The sequence below is a fragment of the Diadema setosum genome, chromosome 2 (assembly GCF_964275005.1).
Source record: "Diadema setosum chromosome 2, eeDiaSeto1, whole genome shotgun sequence".
Lineage (NCBI taxonomy): Eukaryota > Metazoa > Echinodermata > Echinoidea > Diadematoida > Diadematidae > Diadema > Diadema setosum.
The window spans coordinates 37,016,610-37,038,550 of NC_092686.1; the positions used below are offsets into that span (position 1 = coordinate 37,016,610).

Genomic DNA, 21,941 nt, shown 5'->3' on the forward strand with positions numbered 1-21,941 from the left:
TGTGTTTTATTGTTAGGCATGCATGATACAACCTGTCCTTTTTTGGGCTTTTTTGTACCATGCCTCATTCTATGTATATGAATTATCATTGTACCTAAATTTTCAGGATAATGATTTAATATTGAAGGAAAGAAGTATTACTCTTCAATGAGGTGGAATTAAATATAGTCACTAAAATGAAAATGTAACTTTTTTTATACAAGGATAAACTGTCAAATGAACACTGTGCTATATTGGTGCTTCTTTACCTTGACCATAAAGAGGGAGATTTTGTGACCATATTGATGTCTGGGAGTCACTAACCTGGCTTCCTTCAAAAGACTTGACATCTCTGAAGTGTACCCACTGCATTTTTTCCCAGTCACTATCCGAGAGATAAGGATGGAATTCAGACTTTCAGTAGCATCTGTTTCTAACCCCGTTTCTGACATGCATTGCTAAATGTTGAGTTCCGTCTTGTTGATTTCTCTAACTGCAAAAAAACTTTCCATGTAACAGCTGTGCCGCAAAGTCCATGGGACAACAGCTCTCAGCTTTTAATGCGATTACATATAAAGTAAGGACACAACGGCACATACATGCACCATAGTGAATACAAGAAGTGATTTCAAGGTCAAGTTAAGCTTCACCCCGTCAATCCCGATTAAGAGATCAAACCATTCATGTTTGCGAGCAGAAGCGTCTGGAGGTGAGCAAAGCTTATTTACAGGAAGCACCTAAAAGGGCCATGATTTTAATACCAATTTTGATTTTAGAATCCTGATTTAAGTCAAGTGGAAAAACAGAAAGCCAGTTTCAGGCTTTCAGATATGGAACTACACCTTGTAGGTGTAGTTTGCTACTAGTAGGGTATAACATGTTGCCCACCTATTTACAGGCATCTGTGAAATCTCCTGAATGGGTCTGATTTTATCAGGCGAGTGTGCTTGCAGGATTGTGGATTGATTGCTTTTATACTTTGAGTGCAAAAGCTCTCATTTCAGCCGCGAGCAGCCATTTTCTGTTTCGGATTTCCACCCACCTCGCCGTAATGCAAATAAAAGTTCCCTTGACTCATCGTCCCCCCCCCCCCCCACCCCATTGCTGCAAATGAAAGTATTCTTCCCTGAAGTGCCAAAGTGCCTGTTCTTCCAGAGCCCTTCCCAATTTTTATATGACACATATGCCCATCAATTGGATGCTTTACTAAATGTCAATTAAAATGGCAATTATTTCAATTGCAAGAATCTATTTTGGGTGTGAGATGCCCGTTTTGCGATGCGGGGCAAATGAGGGTGTCTGCCTCGATAACAGCCCTTTCAGGTGCCGGGGCTGCCAATAAGTAGAGCAAGAGTGACGTTCTTGGAAGTGACAAGCTTAAGGACTGCGGTAATGAGGAGATGGGCTTTTTTCCCCCTCCTCTTCAATGCTGTAGATTTGCTTGCAGAGGTCTGGAACGTATGTTCTAACCGCTTGTGTAGAAAACCATTCCGATATTCAGGCACTATTGAATTGACTATACTTTGAATTGATTCCCAAGTACCCAATATTGGTGTTGTCATTTCCTATTTTTTTTTTTTTGGCTCATTTTGCTCCCTTTATTTTAATTATTTCAAACCAATTCTTTTAAAGATTTGCATCAAAGTTATTTTTTCTTCTTTGTTCTTTATAAAGAAAGGAATGATAAGCAAGTATCCTTCAATGATAGTTAAAGATCTGTAGAGTCCGGTTATGCAATATGATATATCTTTATTAATCAAAATGATGAACTGGCTTTTGATTACCATCCTGGCGATTTCGTTCATGGAGGGGAATTAAGGCAAGAGACAGGTGTTAAAGGCCCTGTGTACCTTTTTTAATGACAGCAATTTGTTGTAAATAAATACAGAAATCAATTTTCATGGTCCTGGTTTAAAAAAAAAAGAAGAAGAATGGCACTGTTAGCAACATGCACATATATAACCCAAACACAAAAGAAGCCCACTTGGCTGTATTCCCTAGGTTTTTATATGAAAATGTCATGTCTGGGAATAGATACTCTCATCTCATAATTCTGTTTTCACTTATAAAACTTCAGACTTCATCATGACAACTTCCCAATTTTGATAGTTTGGCTTGAAACACTGTACCATGTTGATTCAAAATACTAATCCAGAGTTTACACATTGCCAGTTTGAGTAAGGAAGAATAGACTCTGAACATAACCACACTTGTTTCTGCTTGTTGTATCTGCGAGAAGATGAATGTACTAGAGGCATGATCCCTCTGATGATTGATCATGAGAATGGAAAATGATGCAAATAATACCTCAATAGGATTTTCCCCCTGGCTTTGACTATCCGACTGTGTGCTAGGTTTCTTTACAGACTCCTGCACTTGTGATTTCTCAAGTGTGTGTATATTATGGTAGTGTGTGTGTGTGTGTGTGTGTGTGTGTGCTGGGAAAGAAGAGAAAGGAAAAAACTGAGAGTGATAATGGTGTCTGCGTCACTGCATCTTTAATGGCCCAGGGTGTCAGCAAACGCCCACGTTCTGACACCCCCTCGGTTTGCCAGCGTATAACGTGCAAGCCAACTTGCGATGGGGTCTCTTCACATTGGACTTTATGTAGCTGATTTGCCCTGTGGAAAGCCCTTTGGTTTCCTTTTATCACATTTACACCTTCTCTCCCCCTCCCTCCCTTCGCGTAAAGGCATGCCTTTAACAACAACAACGGCACAAAAAAGGTAGTAATCTCGAAATGCGCCAAATGAAATGTCTCCTGGTTGGGAATCGGAAGCTGGGTGAGATTCGCAGATCCGACCGATGTACTCGATACGTCCCCCCTTCTTTCTCCCTCGATGCGACCCTGTGGCCACGTCTCGATTTCAGGTGCACTTTGCCCGTAATTTGATGAGCAGTTTTGACAGCTTTCTACATGCCAGCCCATGGCCGTGATAGCGAAATTGATTCTTCCGCACGCCCAGCGCATGATCGTCGCCGCGGAGGAGAGCAGATTGAGCCCCGCTGCGAAATGCTGGTGCAGCGGCAGTCAGCGAAACTTGTCCATTATTGTCGGCATTGCGCCTCAGACTGCAATCTGTAGTGAAAACAGGAAATGCGCAGGGTCCAGTTCGTAAGGCTATCTGCTTTTTGTGGTAGGCTTGCACTTCGCAGACAGAGCCAGGTCAATCTGATAAGTTTCCCATCTGTAGAATGCTCATAGAGATATGTATCTGGCACAGTGGCAATTCTGGTATACATTTCGTTTTATACAGGCACATCATCACAGGCTGTCATAAAGGTTTATGTTTTGTTTCTCTGATGAGATCCTTGATTCTAAAGAGCGTTAGCAAATGTGTTTGTTTTTATTTCCTTCTTTCATTCACACTGCAGACATACAAACACCCTGTAATATGAGTGATGTTTTGCTCAGCTTTTAATTCACATGCAACCCTGACCTTGTAAGATGTAATGCATGATAATTGATGCTCATTGCATTTTAATAGGATATAATTCCACCAGTCTCAGGGATTCACTGATTGCAGAGCATATGTTATGATATTGCCGCCATCTTGGTTCACCGTCTCCCAAGTCTTGGCCCCTTTGCTTCTCTCAACACTTCGCTATTATACCGGTACACCAACTCTGAGGAGGGTGTATTTATCAAGATTGTCTTGTTGTAGAATATATTATGTCCTTAAGGGTAGTCTAAAGTGAAAGGGTATAGTCTTGTCATAGAATCTTTCCTGTAGTGAGTCAAATGTGAAACTTGAAAGGGACATGTTATCATGTTTAAAAACACCGCAGCTCAAGGTCTGTGAAAGTGGCCACTCATTTCACGGTGGGGGAATTGTTTTATTTCTAATGACTTACTCTGCATTTCTTACGCACAATTTCACCATGATCTGTGTATTTGCATACCTGTATAACTGGATGTCCTTGATTTCTCAGTTTGTGTGTGCTGAATGAATTGTTGCCATGTTGCAGGACCCCCAAGAATAACTGTGTACTGATGGAACTACCCTGGGCAAAGAATACTGAATGAGGAAAGAAATCTGCTCCTTGGTATATGCTCCATTTTGGCAACACATACTTTGATCCAAAGACAAATGCAACATTGAGTATTTGAGAGCAGGAATCAGCTGATTGTCACTACAAAACAATGTAGATATAATGCATCTTCCAGAAACACATTGTATTACATATGGCATCATTCCATAAAGATAAAGTCTTGGCAAAAGTTGTGAATGGATCATATCTCAAATACATTTATACTATCCAGTTTAAATGTATTAGTTATTAAGCAAGTTTTTTTTTTTCTTTGCAAGCTTTTTAGTCTTAAGAAACTAGCTTTGCTACAAAGTTATTCTTAGAACATGGATATTATTATCATCGTAGTTATAGAGTAAAACACTGTATTCATCTTGTATCATTTTCAGCATTATTGGACATCTACAATGGACTAGAAAGTAGTAGTATCTTGTATCATTTTCAGCATTATTGGACATCTACAATGAACTAGAAAGGGAGTAACACTATCCTATTATATGAACATAGATGTGCATGTGTGTGTGTTAACAGATAATATTTTTGTTGCTTTGAAAAAAAAAAATAGACAGTCAGCTGACGAAATGATAAACTTTGTAATTCAGGATATGCAAATAGTTCCTGTATTGCCAAATATTTTGGCTTGCTCATGTTACACTGATTACGCAGACATCTCAGCCAAGCTAGGATTTCGGGATTGCCAGGAACGCATGTTTTGTTATTCTTACCTTTTCAAACGAAAATACCATGTATTATTGAAAAGGGGAAATGCAGGAAGAAAACAGATAGGACCAATTTGTTGTCATTCCGTCGGACATTGTGTGACAAGATAGGTCGGTTCCTCATTCCACTATTTTGCCTTTGGTTGAGTTTGATAATGCGTGTCGATCATCTTCTCTTCCCCTCTGCTCTGTTTCCACCTGTCGCTGGGCATTTGATATGTTCCAGAGATCCCCGCCCCCCCCCCCCCCCACATGAATGCACATACATAAAAAGCACCAACTAAACTTGCAAGCCGTCTGCTATGACAGTTGATCAGGCATGTGTGATGACAGCACCTTCAGTACATCTGTAGTTATTCATCATCGGCGAAAAAAAGAAGGGAATAAGATACCCCTCCCCCCCCCCAGCTTTCACTTATCTATTTCATTGGCTTCTGAAAGGAAAACAGCTGTGGGCGATGATTGTGGTAATTAAGTGAAGGCGTGTCCCCAGTGCCATAGCCCACAATGGGACCGACTTGCACTTTGGCACAACTCGCTCCTTGCTTCAGCGACACCTAGCATTGATAGCTCGTTCTGCCGCCATAGCAGGGATGAATGAAGTGCAATGTCTGAAACTGCTGGTATGCAAATATGTGCGACATAAATCTTGAGTTGACAAATGGGTTCTTCTGTGTGGTACATCCCGTTAAGGATTAAAGATCACCTCCTTGGCAACACGATAATGATCCAAGCAGTGTTCTTAACCCGTCGAGTATGAGCAGATTTTGCTAGAATGCGCATTTCTCATTGACACCTGCCAAAGTATACTCGGGACTACCATGATGGTCTTCATTGGCTTGATACCCCTTTCAGACTAGGGTTGTTGTTGTTGTTTTTTTTTTGTATGAATGTATGATGCATGTAAGCAGGACATTTTGAGGTGTCTGAATAGTGGTAGATTGACATATTGTATGAATATACATCATAGCTTTTCTGTATGCTCTCATGTCCATATCTATGCAGCGTCAGTATGCAGGACTTTTGTGAACTACCAAATTGATCTTATGCAATGCAGAAACACAATGAGTTGTGCCTGCAGAAGCTATAGACATGAACTTTTGCATGCATTTCAGTTTCGTGAGTTTTAGCTCTCAGGAAATTAAAATGCACGCAAACATTTGTGGTTTTCCAGTATGGTATATCAGGAGGTTGCTTCTGAATGGTAAATATGTCATGTGACTCTATGATGAAGACTCGGGCGTGGCTGAAAGTGCTATTTGAGGTGATTCTCCCATTTGGATAGGCATCCTGGCGTCATCAGTGTCCGAAAAATTATCATGTACATAAGTAACTTTGAAATGATATTAAATCTGATTGGTAAATTGTCACATCTTATGAATCATTATCTCCCTGTAAGCATTGAAAAGCTACCAAAGTTACAATGATTTGGAAAATTCCTTTCAAGTATGCCAAGAAAGTGACAATTAATAATAAGATGGAACATATCCCCTAATGTTGATACATACATTTCTTTATATGTTTATGTACATATTTGTGCATGTATTTTATATACATACATACATATGTATATATATGTGTGTGTATATATGATGTGTGTTTGTGTGTGTGTGTGTGTGTGCATGTCCCAAATTGAAATGACTCATACATCAAAAAGAAAAAAAAAGTTGGAGCTGTTATTTAGAGGAAAAGAGACTACACACCAGACATGTGGTTTTCTGCAAATTGGTAAAACGACACTGCAATAATAGAGTCTGAGAGTGATATACTTGCAAGAAAATATATCCCCCAAATTGGATGGGATCCCCATTTTCGACAAACCATCATTTTGTTAATCAGATATGCTGCATATAAACTTCAGGTCCCCCCTCCCCCCCCCCCCCCACTAAATGTATCAGAGTAGTGGTGGCCTTGTAAGCAAAAAAATTAGTTCCATTCTAGTGGTGTTCTAAAGGAAAATATGATCACCTATTATGAGTGAGTAGTTGTTGCCAAATTAATGGAATGCTCCAACATTTGCGGATGGGTCGCTTACTGCGGAAATTCCAGCGCAGGCTATCCCGGGTATATATTTATGGGAGTTTGCAATTATCCCCCATTATCAAATTTCGTGATGACGAAAATTTGATTACCTCGACAAGCAGTCTCCAGTTCTCACAAATTGAGAGCAATCTGCAAAGAGATGGAAGGTGAAACCAGTATGGGGATGCCTGCCCGCATCCGGCAGCAACCACATTCCGTCGTTTTGTTGGAATAGCGACGTTTTGAGTGCAGTTTGCTCAGTGCTTTTGCAAGAATGCAGTCCCACAGATACACCAGCATGATGACTGTACTCCAGAAATGGTGAATAAATGCCAGAGTTCTTCAGCTGCTATGGTTATCATTGAACTTTTTACAAAGATAAGCATTTCAATACATTTTTTTAAACTCCAGTCCAGACTGGAAATAACTTCCTGTTATAAAAGACCCTGCACTGCTGATTTATGATGTTTAAAACTAAAAAGTGTGATGCTGAGAAAAAAAATTAAAGTTTTTGATGATGCTTTTGTCTCTGCTGTGGAATTATTTTCATTTTCATCAAACTGGAATTAGATTCCATATTGTGTCCCTTGCGCTTTTCCCTATTCTTCCTTGCACTCATCTGGCTTTTTTCACTGTGATGATGTCAAAAATAGGTTGCAGTTTATCATTTTATCACATTTAGTGCATCATGTTTTCAAATGATCTTCCCACAACACAAAAATGGGCGTGTGACTCAAAATAGCACAGGTGCGTGAAGCACATTAGATTACTTAGTGTAATGAACTGTAAATATATAAACATAACAGTTTTAAAGTGTGTGTGGGGGGGGGGGGAGGGGTGTCATTTGACTTTTTTTTTTTGATGTGGTTGGCATGTAATTTTGTGTTTTTCTGAAAAACTCATTACGTTAAATGGAGCTACAGCTTTGTATATGCCTTGGTAATGAGGTTTGCCTACCATGGGGAATAGGATGTGTGATAAATTTTATATGCTCCAGCCCAAGTAAAACATTTACTTACTGTCAATTAGCAGAACCAGCATCTTTCTGGGGAAAACGCTTGATTGAATTTGCAATTGAGACCCAAGCAAAGATGTGTAGCAGATGGAACTAGACCAAAAATATCCTTTAATGAAATTAGTCCATGGCTGTGGATTATCCCCAGAATATGGAGAATACTGTAAAGCAAGATGTTTGTGTGGGATGAATTTCGTGAAATTTTCGCAGAGAGAGGGTTTGCAAAATTTTTCGTGAATTGGCCAATGGCCTCTTTCACGGCATGTGATTTGCCACTGGCATTCAATGCATATACTGTAAAAGTGGAAATTTTCGCACATTTCACGCAACCAGAAACTACCGCGAAAAGAAAAGCACGCGAATATTTTTGCGAGCCATATGTTCCTGTACGTGATGTCTTGATTCCGCGGAATTAAAAAAACGCGAAACTCTTCTTACCCGGCCAAGCGCGAAAAATTAGTCGTGCAAAAATATCCACTTTTACAGTAGTGGAGACAAGAACTTTTGCATGCAGTTTAATTTTGCTAATCTTGGCTCTTGCGAATTTCTCAAAATCAAAGTGTATGTGAATGTTTTTAGTTTTACAGTATATTACCATGTGTATTTCTCATTGCAAAACTTTTATTGATGTTTTTAATCGAATGACTTCACAAGAATTATTCACCAAATCATTCCTCCCGTGATATTTAAAAGAGTGGCAAAAACATGTGTGCTGGCATCTTTGTCTTACCTTGAGCATATCTTGTTCCCCTAATGTCCAGAGGAATCACAGAGTAAACTGCAATGTTCTCCTGAAAAATATGTTTCTGTACCATACCCTGCTGGCATGCCTGGTAGTATGTCTGACTCTACAGATATCAGGTAAAGGAAGGTGTTCAAACATATATACTCCTAAGTGTCTCGCAGTTGAAAAAAACAGGAAGTGTACATCACCAATAATGGGGTTACTGCATTTAATTGTCGTCATGTTTGCTTGATCTGTCCGCCTGAAAACTGTTGATCTTTGTCCAATACCTGCCTGTTTGTATCTGAGTGCCTATCCTGAAGTGTGAAGAGGAGATGAGCAAAGTGGTGCCCCAAAAGCTATTTGGCAGGTGCCGAAGGGACACCGAAATCGCATTACAATGCAGCAAATCTGTTGATACAATGCTTGCTTACCCACATTAAGTCCCCCCCCCCCCTCTCACCACTATTGACATTCCCACCCCAGAGAATCTTGTATGGACCCGGGAGGGGCGCAGTGTATTTTCTTGAACTTCCCATTTGGCTTTCCCATTACCCCTCTGCGAGGGCTGCAGCATGTGGCTTGTTGAATGCCATACACCCTGTGCTCGAGCCATCGTGCGATAAAGATTGAGTCTTGAAGGGTGTTGCGTTAATAAAAGGAATCCGTCTCACTCTCGATCGTGCACAAAAATTGATGTTGAGATGCGAAAGTTTACAGAGACCATTCGCCTCTAACAATTTGTGGTAAGGGCGTTTTCCTTTTCTACTGTGTTACGTTCAGTAGCACAGCAGTACTCCGGTATCTGTTAGCGGAGTATTTCACGGATGAGAACAGCACCAACAAACCACAGTGGTATTTAGTATGGTACGGAGTGAAGTACTGTGGTATGTTTTATTGGGGTATTTCCATGTTTGGCGATTTTTTGTTTGTTTTGTGGTGCAGGGTCACATATGAATATCAAGAATAATATTAGAATTAGTCTTTATTTAGCGAAAGTTGAAGCAATGATTACTAGACCCTGGCAATGACAAAATTAACACGCAAAAATGTCTAACAAGTAGTAATCCGCAAAAATATGTGTATGCAAAAATTTCAGCTTGTGAAATAATAATAAATCCTCAGGAGCCACTCAATAAAGTGTAACCATTAGGGACTGTTTTGTGTGAAAATGAGTATTCATTGTTTGATAAACTTCAGTCAATCTGTCACTCACTGGTATGCCTGTCAATTTTTTTTAAAAGCAGTTTTGGTAGCTAAAACATGACCTGATGTATCTGTAAGATTCAAAAAGCAAAATCAGAGTGAAAACTACGAAATAGTGCAGATATTGTATGTTCTTATTTGTGACCATTGCGCATTTGAGGCAATGCAATATAGACATCATCAGGTTGCTTCAGGAAAGCAGTTGTGAGTGAGAGAAATTAAAGTGAAACTCTTTGGAGGCATTGAAGGGGCTTTCATTTTTTTATCCTCTTCTTTCAATTAAGTTTATTGAATGTTGAGGCCAAAGAATATCCTAGCACACATGGAACCACATAGGAGCTACTCGATCATATAGCCCGTAGTACAGCGCATATTGATCGTCGTGCAGCTCAGCGTGGCCTGTTCAGGTTACCGGGGGACCCTCATGAGAAGAGAAAGAAAGAGAGAGTGAGAGAGATGGATAGAGTTGGAGGGAGAGTGAAAGAGATAGATAGAGATAGAGGGAGAGCTAGAGAGAAATAGAAGCTTTAAAAATGCTTCATATCTCGTCAAGGAGTGCCCTGGCAAAACTTCCTGCTGATAAAAGCAGTGGGCTTCCGGCAAAAAATATATTAAAGGTAGTGGCTGCCGTTTTACCAGACTAATGTGGTACGACCTTGAAGATTTCATGTTATGCGAGTGGTTAATTGGGACCTTTGGAAATCTAATTTTGGAACATCAACAGCAGCTTTTAAAGAAAAAAAGGGAGACAGGAAGAAAAGTGGAATAAAAAGTCTTAATGGCATCTTTCAAAGATGAAGCTAAATAATTGATTCATGAATGAATTGTGACTGTGATGTAATGACTGGTCTTTAACCCGTTGAGGACGGTTTGATTTTGCTACAACACGCATTTCCCATAGACACCTGCCCGAGTATAATCGGGACTTCGTCCTCAACGGGTTAATGATGTGTGGTTACTTGGCCAGGGGAACAAACAAAGTGCTTATCAGCATTGTAGGTGCATTTACACTGAGGGTGAAATATTGCAGTATTTTGCACAGTATTTTATAGCATGAACAAAAAGAAAAAAAAAATACATCACAAAATACCATCCTATTTAGGATGGTAATTCAAACTTTGCACAAAGTACGCATGTGATATGTGAGTGTGAATCCTGTCTCGAAATACCGCCGATCATACAGCAGTTTATTTCTCATATGACCCGACATACTTTGTGTCTTTTTCTGTTAGAGAGTACAAGAAATTGTACGCACATGCACATTCTTACAAGAAATGCCACAGTGTTTCAAGAACAAGAATGGTACCAAGTGAATTACTGCGGTATCAATTTCAGAGGTATTTCACTGATGATAATGGTGCCAACAAACCACAGTGGTATGTAGTAAGGTACCAAGTATATTACTCCGGTATCTGTTACCGGAGTATTTCACGGATGAGAACAGCACCAACAAACCACAGCGGTATTTAGTATGGTACGGAGTGAAGTACTGTGGTATGTTTTATTGGGGTATTTCACGGTTGAGAACAGCACCAACAAATCACAGTTGTATTAAGTACGGTACCAAGTGAATCACTCCGGTATATATTACTGGGGTATTTCACAGATGAGAACGGTGCCAACAAACCACAGTGGTATTTAGTATAGTTCCGAGTGCTTGCTGTAGTATCTATTATTGACTGCAGTATCTATTATTGGGGTATTTCAGCAACAAGAGTGGGGCCAACAAACCATGTGGTATTTAGTACGGTACCAAGTGAATTACTCTGGTATCTATTACCAGGGTATTTCACCATGAGTACAGTGCCAACAAATCACAGTGGTATTAAGTACAGTACCAAGTGAGTTACTGCAGTATCTGTCACTGGGGTATCTCACCGATGAGAATGGTACCAACAAACCATAGTGATATTTAGTACGGTATCAAGTGAATTACTGCAGTAACTATTACCAGATATTTAACAGATGAGAGTGGTGCCAACATACCACAGTGGTACCAAGTGAGTTACTGCGGTATCTATTACCGGGGTATTTCATGGATGAGAACGGTACCAGCAGAAGACAGTGGTATTTAGTATGGTACCGAGTGAGTTACTGCGGTATCTAATACCGGGGTATTTCACGGATGAGAACGGTACCAACAAAAGACAGTGGTATTTAGTATGGTACCGAGTGAGTTACTGTGGTATCTATTACCGGGTATTTTACCGATAAGAACGGTACCAACAAACCACAGTGGTATTTGATATGGAACCAAGTGAATTTCTGTGGTATCTATTACTGGGGTAATTCACTGATCAATGAGAATGGTGCCAACAAACCACAGTGGTATTTAGTATGATACCAAGTGAATTACTGTGGTATCTATTACTGGGTTATCTATTACTGGGGTATTTCACTGATGAGAACAGTGCCAACAAACCGCAGCGGTGTTTATTTCCACAGTAACTCCAATGTGAATGCACCTATTGCCATATGTGCATGTATCTTATCTGCATTTTAGATTGATAATACTTCCTGGCCCAGGATCAGAAATAGGATCTTCAACTTTTGTTTTGCTTTTTATTTCTGAGGCAGCATGAATCTATCCCTGCCTAGCATGAGTCCCCCCCCCCCCCTTTCTTCCCTTATTCTCAAAGCACAGATTCAGGCATACAAGAATTCACATTATTTGTATCGTTTGCTGCATAGAGCACCTGCGCACAAGTGTGAGGTACGTGTGCTCATGCATAATAGAAGAATCTCATCCTTTGAGGTAGTTAACACCCATCCATCGTCCAGAAATCTGACAGGAGGGAGGGTTTGGCGTTCTTCCTGTTTGTTTTGGCTCTCTTTTCGCTTGTTGCTCTTATAATGGGAAATCAATTTGAAAAGGTGTAATTTGTGGGTTTCTCTTGTGTTTTGTGGTTTTGTTATTGTGGAACTGAATTGGAAATGATCTTCTAAATGATGTGTGTTTTCTACGCTGTGTATTCTCTACCTTTAATCACTTCTATTGTTAAATCTGACAGGATATGACATTAGTATAAATGTGCCATATACTAATGGGATAGCACCTCTTTTTCCCACCCCTTGCCTTCCCCTAATGATTCTGCCCCATCCTCCTCCCCCTCAAAAAAAAAAAAAGAAAGAAGAAAATTAAAGAAAAAATGATATGTCATACACTTATGTTACCTAATGGCAATAGCTGTCAGTACAATCTTTGGGGCTTCTACATTTGAATAGCATTATGTCAAATTCTAGTATGATCTCTTTCTTGCATACGTAAAACTTAAATGAGTGTATGAAATCATCATATACGTACATTATAGGTCTTAATCATGAGAAATGTTATTTCTGAGGACATGACACAGCTTCATAAATGATCTGTCTATTGGCATACATCCCAAAGTCCCAGGAACTCACTTCTGTAAATTTAGATACAAGAGAGATAGAGAGAGAAAACAATATTATATTTGACCGTGTGGATACCTTAACACTGATGAGTCGTCATTGTGAGATATAAACCTTGAGTGGATTCAACCATCCATGCATCATAAATGATGGCTGCCACCTTTAAGTAGTGTACCTGTCTCTCTTTCATCATGCATGCCAACTGAAGAAGGGTCATACCCACTCCCTTCCTCCACCAATCCAATTATTCCGATGACACCAAGCTGCCTAATCCTGTGGATGTTTTCAATTTGTTATTGGCCTCGGATTACCGGCCGAGAGAAGTTGACTCATTAATCCCGACTTGGCGGGACAACTTCGCTTCGTGAGTGATGCGCCCCGACACTCGCGCCCTTCCACGGACAGATTTCACTTGACTTCCCAAATATGCAAGTGCCATCTTTTATTTTCTCTGCTGCCTTTTGTTTCAGCCGGGCAAATTTTTGCAATTGATGAGAGCCATTTCGTGGTCAAATTTGGCTACGTAATCACCCGTCAACTGTGTTCGCGATGACATAAGTGAGATGGCATTTCAGTGAGCCTGTGCTTTTCTTTCTCGAGATTGCTGTTATGAAGGCACAAACACATCCATCTAAGCTCGGCAAATTTCTTACGAGGAGCCATTAAGTTCATTTCACTGAATGCATGGGAGGAGATGATTGATTTCATGACTATATGTTTCATCGTTTTCTTTTCTTTCTTTTTTTTCTTTTGACATGGATCTGTTGCCTAATGCCTTGCTCAGATGATAGAAGGTGAAAGGGGAGGAGAGGCATGGTGGTCGTGCATGCATGGAGAAAGCAACTTTGCATATAGAGCATCCAACATTGCATGCGTGAAGAACAAAAAAACAGAAAGAAAGAAAAGATGCAGGAATCGCAGCTGCTGCCGCCTGCTGAATAGCCGAGAATGATTAAAATGGCTATCTCTGTCTTATAGAAATGTCACCCAGGGACAGCGAAGTCCTTCAAGCGCATCGCCAAGATGCTACGAGAGAGAGAGAGAGAGAGAGTACTTCCCACTTTTTTTTTCTTCCGGAGCTCAACATGCATGCAAATAGATTTATCATGTCCGTTGTCTATTAATCAAGGGAAAGAGATGAATACTGAGGAGCCGCAACATCAATCAACATTCTTCATTTTCATCTCTCCAAACCTGCGCCCACGGGGGATTCTCTGTGTGGCTTTTGTTGTGCGAGCGAGACGTGGCATTTCCAAAGTCGAGGGAATTCTGCTAGATTTCTACCCCCGAGCTGCATTTGTAATTGTTTTACCATCAGGGCCGGGGGGGGGGGGGGGGGGGGGGGGGGGGGAGGGATTCGTCCTTCCTGCGAAGTTCGTTCGCGCAGTCGGAGCAAACACATTGTAATCCGCGGAGTCTCTGGCCCCTTGGGCCGGCGGAAATGAACACGCTCAACGCGTATTGACATGGTATTTTGGAGTCAGCGTGTTTCACAGCCGAGGGCCAGTGATAAGGCTTATTAGGGTCAACAGTGGGATGATTACTCCTGGTGTGGTGTGTGAGGTGGGTCGGGTGTATAACTGGTGGAGTCGATCCTCCCATGCCAACACATCTGCTTTCTTCAGATTTCACACATACATGTATATTTCATTTGACCTATGTAAATATCGCATTTGCCAAATTCTTCAATGGGTACGTTGAGAACTGATTGCATATGGGGATTTCCCCCTCCCCCTATAGGGCATATCATGAGTGAGATGAGAACTCATTCCAAATTAAGGTGTGGTGACTACAAGAGAACATCTGGCTTTGAATATTTGTGATGATGTAATGAAGGGGATTGGGTACAGTTGGAAGTTGAACAGCAATCCTCAAATTTCCTTGAAGTTTCTTTAGATAATGACCAGCAAATGAGACACCTCTGTGCAATAAACCTTTTTCTTTATTATGTGCAGATGCAGTGTAGTAGGCCCTATGCATGCTTTGTTCACAAAAGTTACCCCAACAACCACAAAGTAGGGCTTGCTGGAGGCGTGCCTACCTAGCAACAACTAATGAGTGCTACACGAATTCCTGCCTGAGACACTTGATTGGAGCATGGACCTAATATACAAGGACATTCGTCATATTATTAATCAATTCATGCACCTGTACATCTCAGAAGCGCCACAAAGACATTTTTAGCATGCTTCACTGCTTTGATCCCATGATCATCACCGCCAGCAAGCCGGGAGAAGAACAAGACGGAGATTCAAGAAATCTAAAACTATATGTGCAGAAGAAAAGAACTCACAAAAATCAAGTAAAGTGAATGTGCAGTTGTGGTGTATGTTAGGAAATCATACCTCAAACAATTTCGCTGGGGAGAAGCAGGCAGTTTTTTAAAAGAAAACTAACATTTTGGCAGAATGATTGTCATGTGTTATCTCAATATTCCAGAGGAAAAAGGGACGGTAATGGTAGAGAACAGGTATATCTTGCCATTAGGCAAGGTCTTATGCGTGTGCGAAAATGTGCGAATCAGCAATTACCCATCTTTTGACACAAAATTTGTCATGATCTCAGGTTTGCTGCTCCTCATCATCTGTATTTATTCAAAGACATTTCCGTCTGAAACAGGCACATCAGCGAAACAAGACTGAAAATGAGGGAAACGATTCTTTTGTTAGTGACAGTACATGATCACTCAATCATTATTGTCCAGACACCTGAATGTACTCATTAAGATGCACATAATCATGTGTCGGTGACGATCATTGCATCAAAGAAAAACTGCCGTGAACAGTCCATAATAAGGTCCATGATTGGAGGGAGCAGATGATTAAAATAGGGCATTACTAGCTAATAGGGAAGGAAACATCTATGACTTGTAATATATTGCAGACACGGTCTATATTAGCTGACTGGGGCATCCTTTTTCAGTTGATATGTCAACTGGGGTCTAGGGCAATTACCCCCCTGGGTAATTACCCTGGATTCTTCCCCTAACCCTAACCCTAATCCTAATCCTGAACCTAATCTTAACCCCCCAAAACCCCCTAAAGCTACAGCTAACCCTAACCCTAATGTTTATTTTAACCTTACCACTAACCAGTATTTAGCGGGAGGGGGTGATTGCCCTGATACGGTCAACTGAGATAGTGTTCCTAGAATTAAAATTTGTTCCTTTGACAATGTTTTATTTTGGAACTTGTAATGCTGATGATAGCATGAATTGATTGTTTGGAACTGAATTAATGAAATCTCCATTAATGACCTAGTGCATTGTTGCCAATTTAAATTGAATGATAACACGTCTTATCATTGTAATTTGTCATTTAGGTGAGTGTGTCTAGAGGGAGCATTATTAATGTGGAATTCATCAACCCTCTTCAGAGGCTGTCCTGAATCACATTAGGGCTGCTGGGGCAGTTTTATGAGAATATTGATTATTAATGTGCTATATCAGCCAGACGTGCTATATCAGCCAGCCATGTGTTGGCATCAAAGGAAGACAGCCACAGAAAAGAATACAGCCAAATATTCATTTACATCGTTATAGTCTGTGGTGATTGCATTAATTTCAAATGAATGAAGTTTGATGAGAAAATTTAGCAGGCTAGGATATTCAAGAGCATTTGCTAGATTAGATAGTGTGGAGGCTATGATATCCTTTATGAGTTATCATTGGTGTACATACAGTCAATGAGGAAGGCATCCGTGAAGCCATACATATTACCTTTGATAAATGCTGCTGTAGCTGTAAGCAGCAGATTCCTACCAACCCCCCTTCTCCCCTCTCCTTCTAACACCCCCCATCCCTCCCCACCTCCTCCTCGCCCTCTGTGTTCACCCACGTGCCCCATCAATTCACCAACCATCCAACAGTCTTTGCCATTAACCGAGCACGGAAATATCTCCACATCCGATACTGCCTGCACGCCACTTCACATTTCCATATGTCTTAAATGTTGTTTCCACATGGGGATTTGCATATACTGTGTAGATAGCCACCAAGCAGAACAATTACAACGACAACAAAAAGGACTACACAGATGCACCAATGAATGGGGGGAAAAAATATTGATGTATGCGTATCGTAGTGCGGGAGTCAATATCTGTGTCTACTGTGCTGTTTGTGATTTGTGATGTTCAGGACGCAGACAAGGACATCTGTCTATTATCAGATGCCGCATGGGATACGCTCAGCATAGGATATATATGTTCTACGTTTCCCTACGACACTCGCCCTCGATACTCCCTCCCCCCCCCCAAGTCTTCGTATTAACACTTGGAACAAGTGCATACATTCCATGCATTCCACTGTCTATTTGTAATGACTGTATAGATATCATTTTAATGATATCATGGTTGTGGAAGATTTACCTATTTTTTTTTGGAGCTTTAAGTATTCTAATAATTTTCAATGAAAATTTCACAATGTATGAGTTCCCTCATTAACTACACTGTATTTAACAATTACCTGGTACTGCATTCTGATATAGATTTTTGTACAGCTTCACTTTTCTGAAAGCCCCCCCCCAAAAAAAAAAAACAACAACAACAAAAACAACAACAACGAAATCCTAAACAACAACAAGAAAAACTTCACTGAAGCAGTATGTAGTTGTGTCAGTGCAAGTTTTAAATAATCAACTCTGCATTGTGATAAGTATTCATACTCAGGTACATATTCATAATACTCGGGGTGTTAGCAAACAGATTATAGTGGTTCATATCAAAGTGCTGTCATTATTGGGGTTCACGCTGACACAAATTAGTGAGATACAAATCTTGTGACTTTTACCTGTGTGATCATTAAAATCCTATTAAATAGCTTGATCAACATCGCGATCCAAATCCCAAGAAATTGTGCAAATATTTTGGAATTGATATATCATGCGAATATTTTAAATAGTTTATTAATTTAAGATAATTTTTTTAAATAGTGTGATAGTTCTCACCACAGCATGTGTGTGAGCGCTGGAGAAAAGAATTCTGAGATTTTTTTCCCCTGTCATTTGAAACACTCATGATTAACAGTGCACCAACACAATGGCAAGGGCTACTATTTGGGTAGAGTTTGGGCTTGGGCAGTTTTGTTGACAAATTAGTGCTATTGCAGTTAGTGGGATATTTCTGTTCATCTGAACTGGTGCATAAAAATTGTGAGATTTGGATCGCGATCATAATCCTGCTATTTTGTCCGAGTAAATGCAACTTATATTATTACAACTTGAGATTTACCTAGGAGAAAGGAGGCTTCATAGTCACATTGTGATCAGAAGATATCTATACCAGGATTTTCATAAACACGAAAATGGATTTTGTTTTTGAAAAGTAAAAAAAATCTCATTCCTTGCTGCTAGATGCTGACATTCTTGCAGAGATTTGACACTGTGCAGAATGCTGTCGACTAAAACAGTTCATGGAATTTACTTCTCTGATTGATAGGGCCTGCAAAGATAAATTGGCTATTTCCTTTTCAGAGCGTAATTATGAAATTGATTTGATAAGGGGGGCCTCCGCGAGTTATTGACAGAGTTTGCAGTGGGCCTATTAGGATTGCACTTACTGCAGGGAGCGTGTGCGCTGCCGTAAATTTCAAGACTAATTTCTCCTGCCAGTGTGGTTAAAGACACAGCGATATGTGGCTGACCTATTGAGAAGGTCATGTTGTCCGGCATTACTTTGATGAATGTAGAAATGGATTGCATTGAAAAAGATTCATTTTTGTCAAGCAATTTGAAAGAAAAAAATGTCTAAATTCAATGCAAAAGTATGCAGATTAATTTGCTCTTTGAATTCTTCCCCTCCCCCTAACTACCCATAATTAAGATAAGCTGTATACTACATGTTGATATTTGGTGCCACTTTTTTTTTAATAAACATAAGTTATTTTTATTGAGTGATGAAATAAACTAATTTGTATGCGAGGAAATGAAAATTTCTGATCAGCAGAGTTTGTTAATAAAACTTCCTGACAGGGAAAATATAAACTGAGGGCTGAGCTGAATGTAGCATGCATACATTACAGTGTACTTTTTAACAAGAATTTAGTATCATTAATGTAAGAATGCAATCATGATTACACACAATCAAATAATTCAGAGTGAGCTGCGTTAAGAATGCTTTGTCGGCAATTGTAGACGTGTTCTCATCTGTTATTTATGGAGCCATCACATTGGAACACTGACATCCAGTTCCCTGACACGCTCCACTTGAACTGAATGAATTTAGATGAACAATAAATTGGACTGAAAGTAAAACAGGAGGGGAGTGGGAAAAGAAAGAAAATGTTTACCGTACCGACTTGTGAAGAGAGCGTGTCGATGCATTTTGATCTCCATTTCCCTCTGTCTCTCTCTCTCTGTTCTGACTTCAAAAGTGAAAAAGCTTGTGATAAGAGTCAAGTCCCCTTTTCCTTTATCGCCATGGCAGCAATTTTTTTTTTTTTTTTTAAATCCAGGGCGAAGGAGTGAAAATGTGCTTGCACGGATGCATGCATGCGGGATATGTGAGGAAGGATGGATATCTGGCGTCCCCTTTCAGAGGCCGACATTAATTGGGGGGGGGGGGGGAGAAATGGAAGACCAAGTCTGATGTCTGTAGTTTCACAGGCAGATGTCTCCTTGAGTCGCCTAATCATCGCAGTTATTAGAAATGGGTCAGCAGCTTTTTTAAATTGTGCCGCCACTTGTCCCAGACACTCAAAACTCTTATGAAGGAGAGAAAAAAAAAGGAAGATAGAAAAAAGGAAAAGGCGGCATTGACATCGTAAAAGGGGAACAGCCTCTTCTTCTTTTCCGTCTTCTTGTCTTCGTCTTTTTTTTTTTTCCCAAGGAGGTCTTATTTGATAACTGCATAATATGATTTCATCGAGTAGGGAGCCGTGTCGTTATTGAAAATGGATGATAGAAGTGGAGGGATGATCCTGATGAGGTAAAAAAAAAGTTGAGAACCCTGTCTGTTTATCAATTTGAAGCGTGCGTGCTTATTTTTGTTGAGCTTGAGTGTGGATAAAGCGGGAGCACCCCGTCGCGTCCAAACATTCGCCACCCTTCCTGTCTACCACAGCTGACGAGATGCATGGAAGTAGGACGATGCAAGTGAAGCAATGATTCCGAGAGACATTTGTACCAGTAATGCTGCCATACAGAAGAGAGTCTGTTGCCTCTTTGCGAAGCTGACACCTGATACCTCTAGACGCTGGTACATTTCGTATTTCGTAGCGTCAGATCATCATATTCAATCAAGCGTGAATTTATTCAGCTGAGGTAAAATTATGTTATTAGAAAAATATTTTAGTAGCCATCATTGCAGAAGTTCTTTCTCTGTTTTCTACAATTGCTATATCCCTCATTTGTGAGTTGTGATTTGAGGGGATGGGGGGGGGGGTGAGATACACAAAATCAACTTGTTGGTAAAATGTTTTTTTCATCTCCTCCATAGTGGGATTTATGCTGACACAAATTAGAGGGTCCATACAACTTGGGATTTTTGTCTGTGTTGACATAAAAATCCCACTGAATAGGGCAATCAGCATTGCGATTAAAATCTCAAGAAATCTTGAGATTATTTCAGAATTATTGTGATAACTTGAGAAATAGTGCAATAATTAGAGTGTGTGATTGTAAGTGCTGGAGCAAAAAGACAGATTTTTTATCCCTTCATTCAAAATACCCATGATTGAGCAGCACACAAACACAGGGGCGAGGTTGACAAATTTTTCGGCAATTAGCGGGATATTTCTGTCCGTCTGTATGGGTGCAAAAATTCTCGGTATTTGGATCGCTATCATTATCCCACTATTTTGTCTGTGTGAAGGGACACGTGTATGCATGAATTTTTTAGTCATATGTGATGGAAGCACATACATTATGTGTATCAGTAGGCGCGGTCAGACTGGCAAAAGATCGAGAAGATTAAGATCGCGAAGTCTTCGCGATCTTTTGTCGTGCGGTCACACTGGCAGCCAAACTTCTCGATCTTTGGATCGAGAAGTTTGGGTCATCTGTGCGCGCGCGCAAGAAAGAAGAAAGAGCGCGCCTTCTGATGGCTATTGTGACGTAACAATGCATGCCTGTACGTGACGATGGCCTCGCGCTTCGGAGACACTGCCCACTAGCAGGTGGTGGACTGGTCACATGACAAAGATCGCGAAGTTTCAGTTTCTCGCAGTCACACTGGCAAAAGATCGAGAAGTTTGGAGGGGGTGGGGGAAAAATCCCTAGTTGATGTGGGAAGTTTCGCGAGAAGTTTTGCGGGAAGTTTGCGGTCACACTGGCAAAACTTCGAAATCTTAAAGATCGCGATCTTAAACTTCTCTATCTTTTGCCAGTCTGACCGCGCCTTTTGTAAGCTGCTGTGGGTGGGCCGCGAATGAAAGACAAAAAACAAAAACAAAAGCTAGACGCTATACATGCCAGCCAGAAGATGGGTACCAGGGGGAGTGTACTTAACCTTTGAGGTATCACTGTCATTGAGGCGGGGTGATATCAAGGTTTTGGAATTGTGACATCTGTCAGTGACGGACCCTGACCAGATTGACTGGTATGCTGAGCACGCTGTGCCTTGCTGTCTGTCACTGGAGTGAGCATTGAAGGCTGCCCATTTTGAGAGAGGGGGTGCTAATTATGAGTGCCCCGTCTTTATTTGAAACTACCAATTTATGATGACGCCTGCCATTGTCTTCCTCATCAAAGGTATCATGCTTTTTAGATCAACCCGTTCCATGCTGAATTCTGAAATCTCCATAGACTTAATACACAAGCCACCAAGTTCCCGTATGAAATGGGTTAAACCCCGTCTCTTGGAAATTGTAGAGCCGTATAGCACCCTTTGTCATACTACAAGGCTAACTCAGTGCCCC

General features: G+C 40.5%; 1 protein-coding gene across 1 annotated transcript in view; it reads left to right on the forward strand.

Annotated features, from left to right (window-relative positions):
* The window catches only part of LOC140244671 (plexin-A4-like), a 151,537-nt gene that overhangs the window by 48,666 nt on the left and 80,930 nt on the right, over positions 1-21,941 (forward strand). The gene's annotated exons all lie outside the window — the stretch shown is intronic.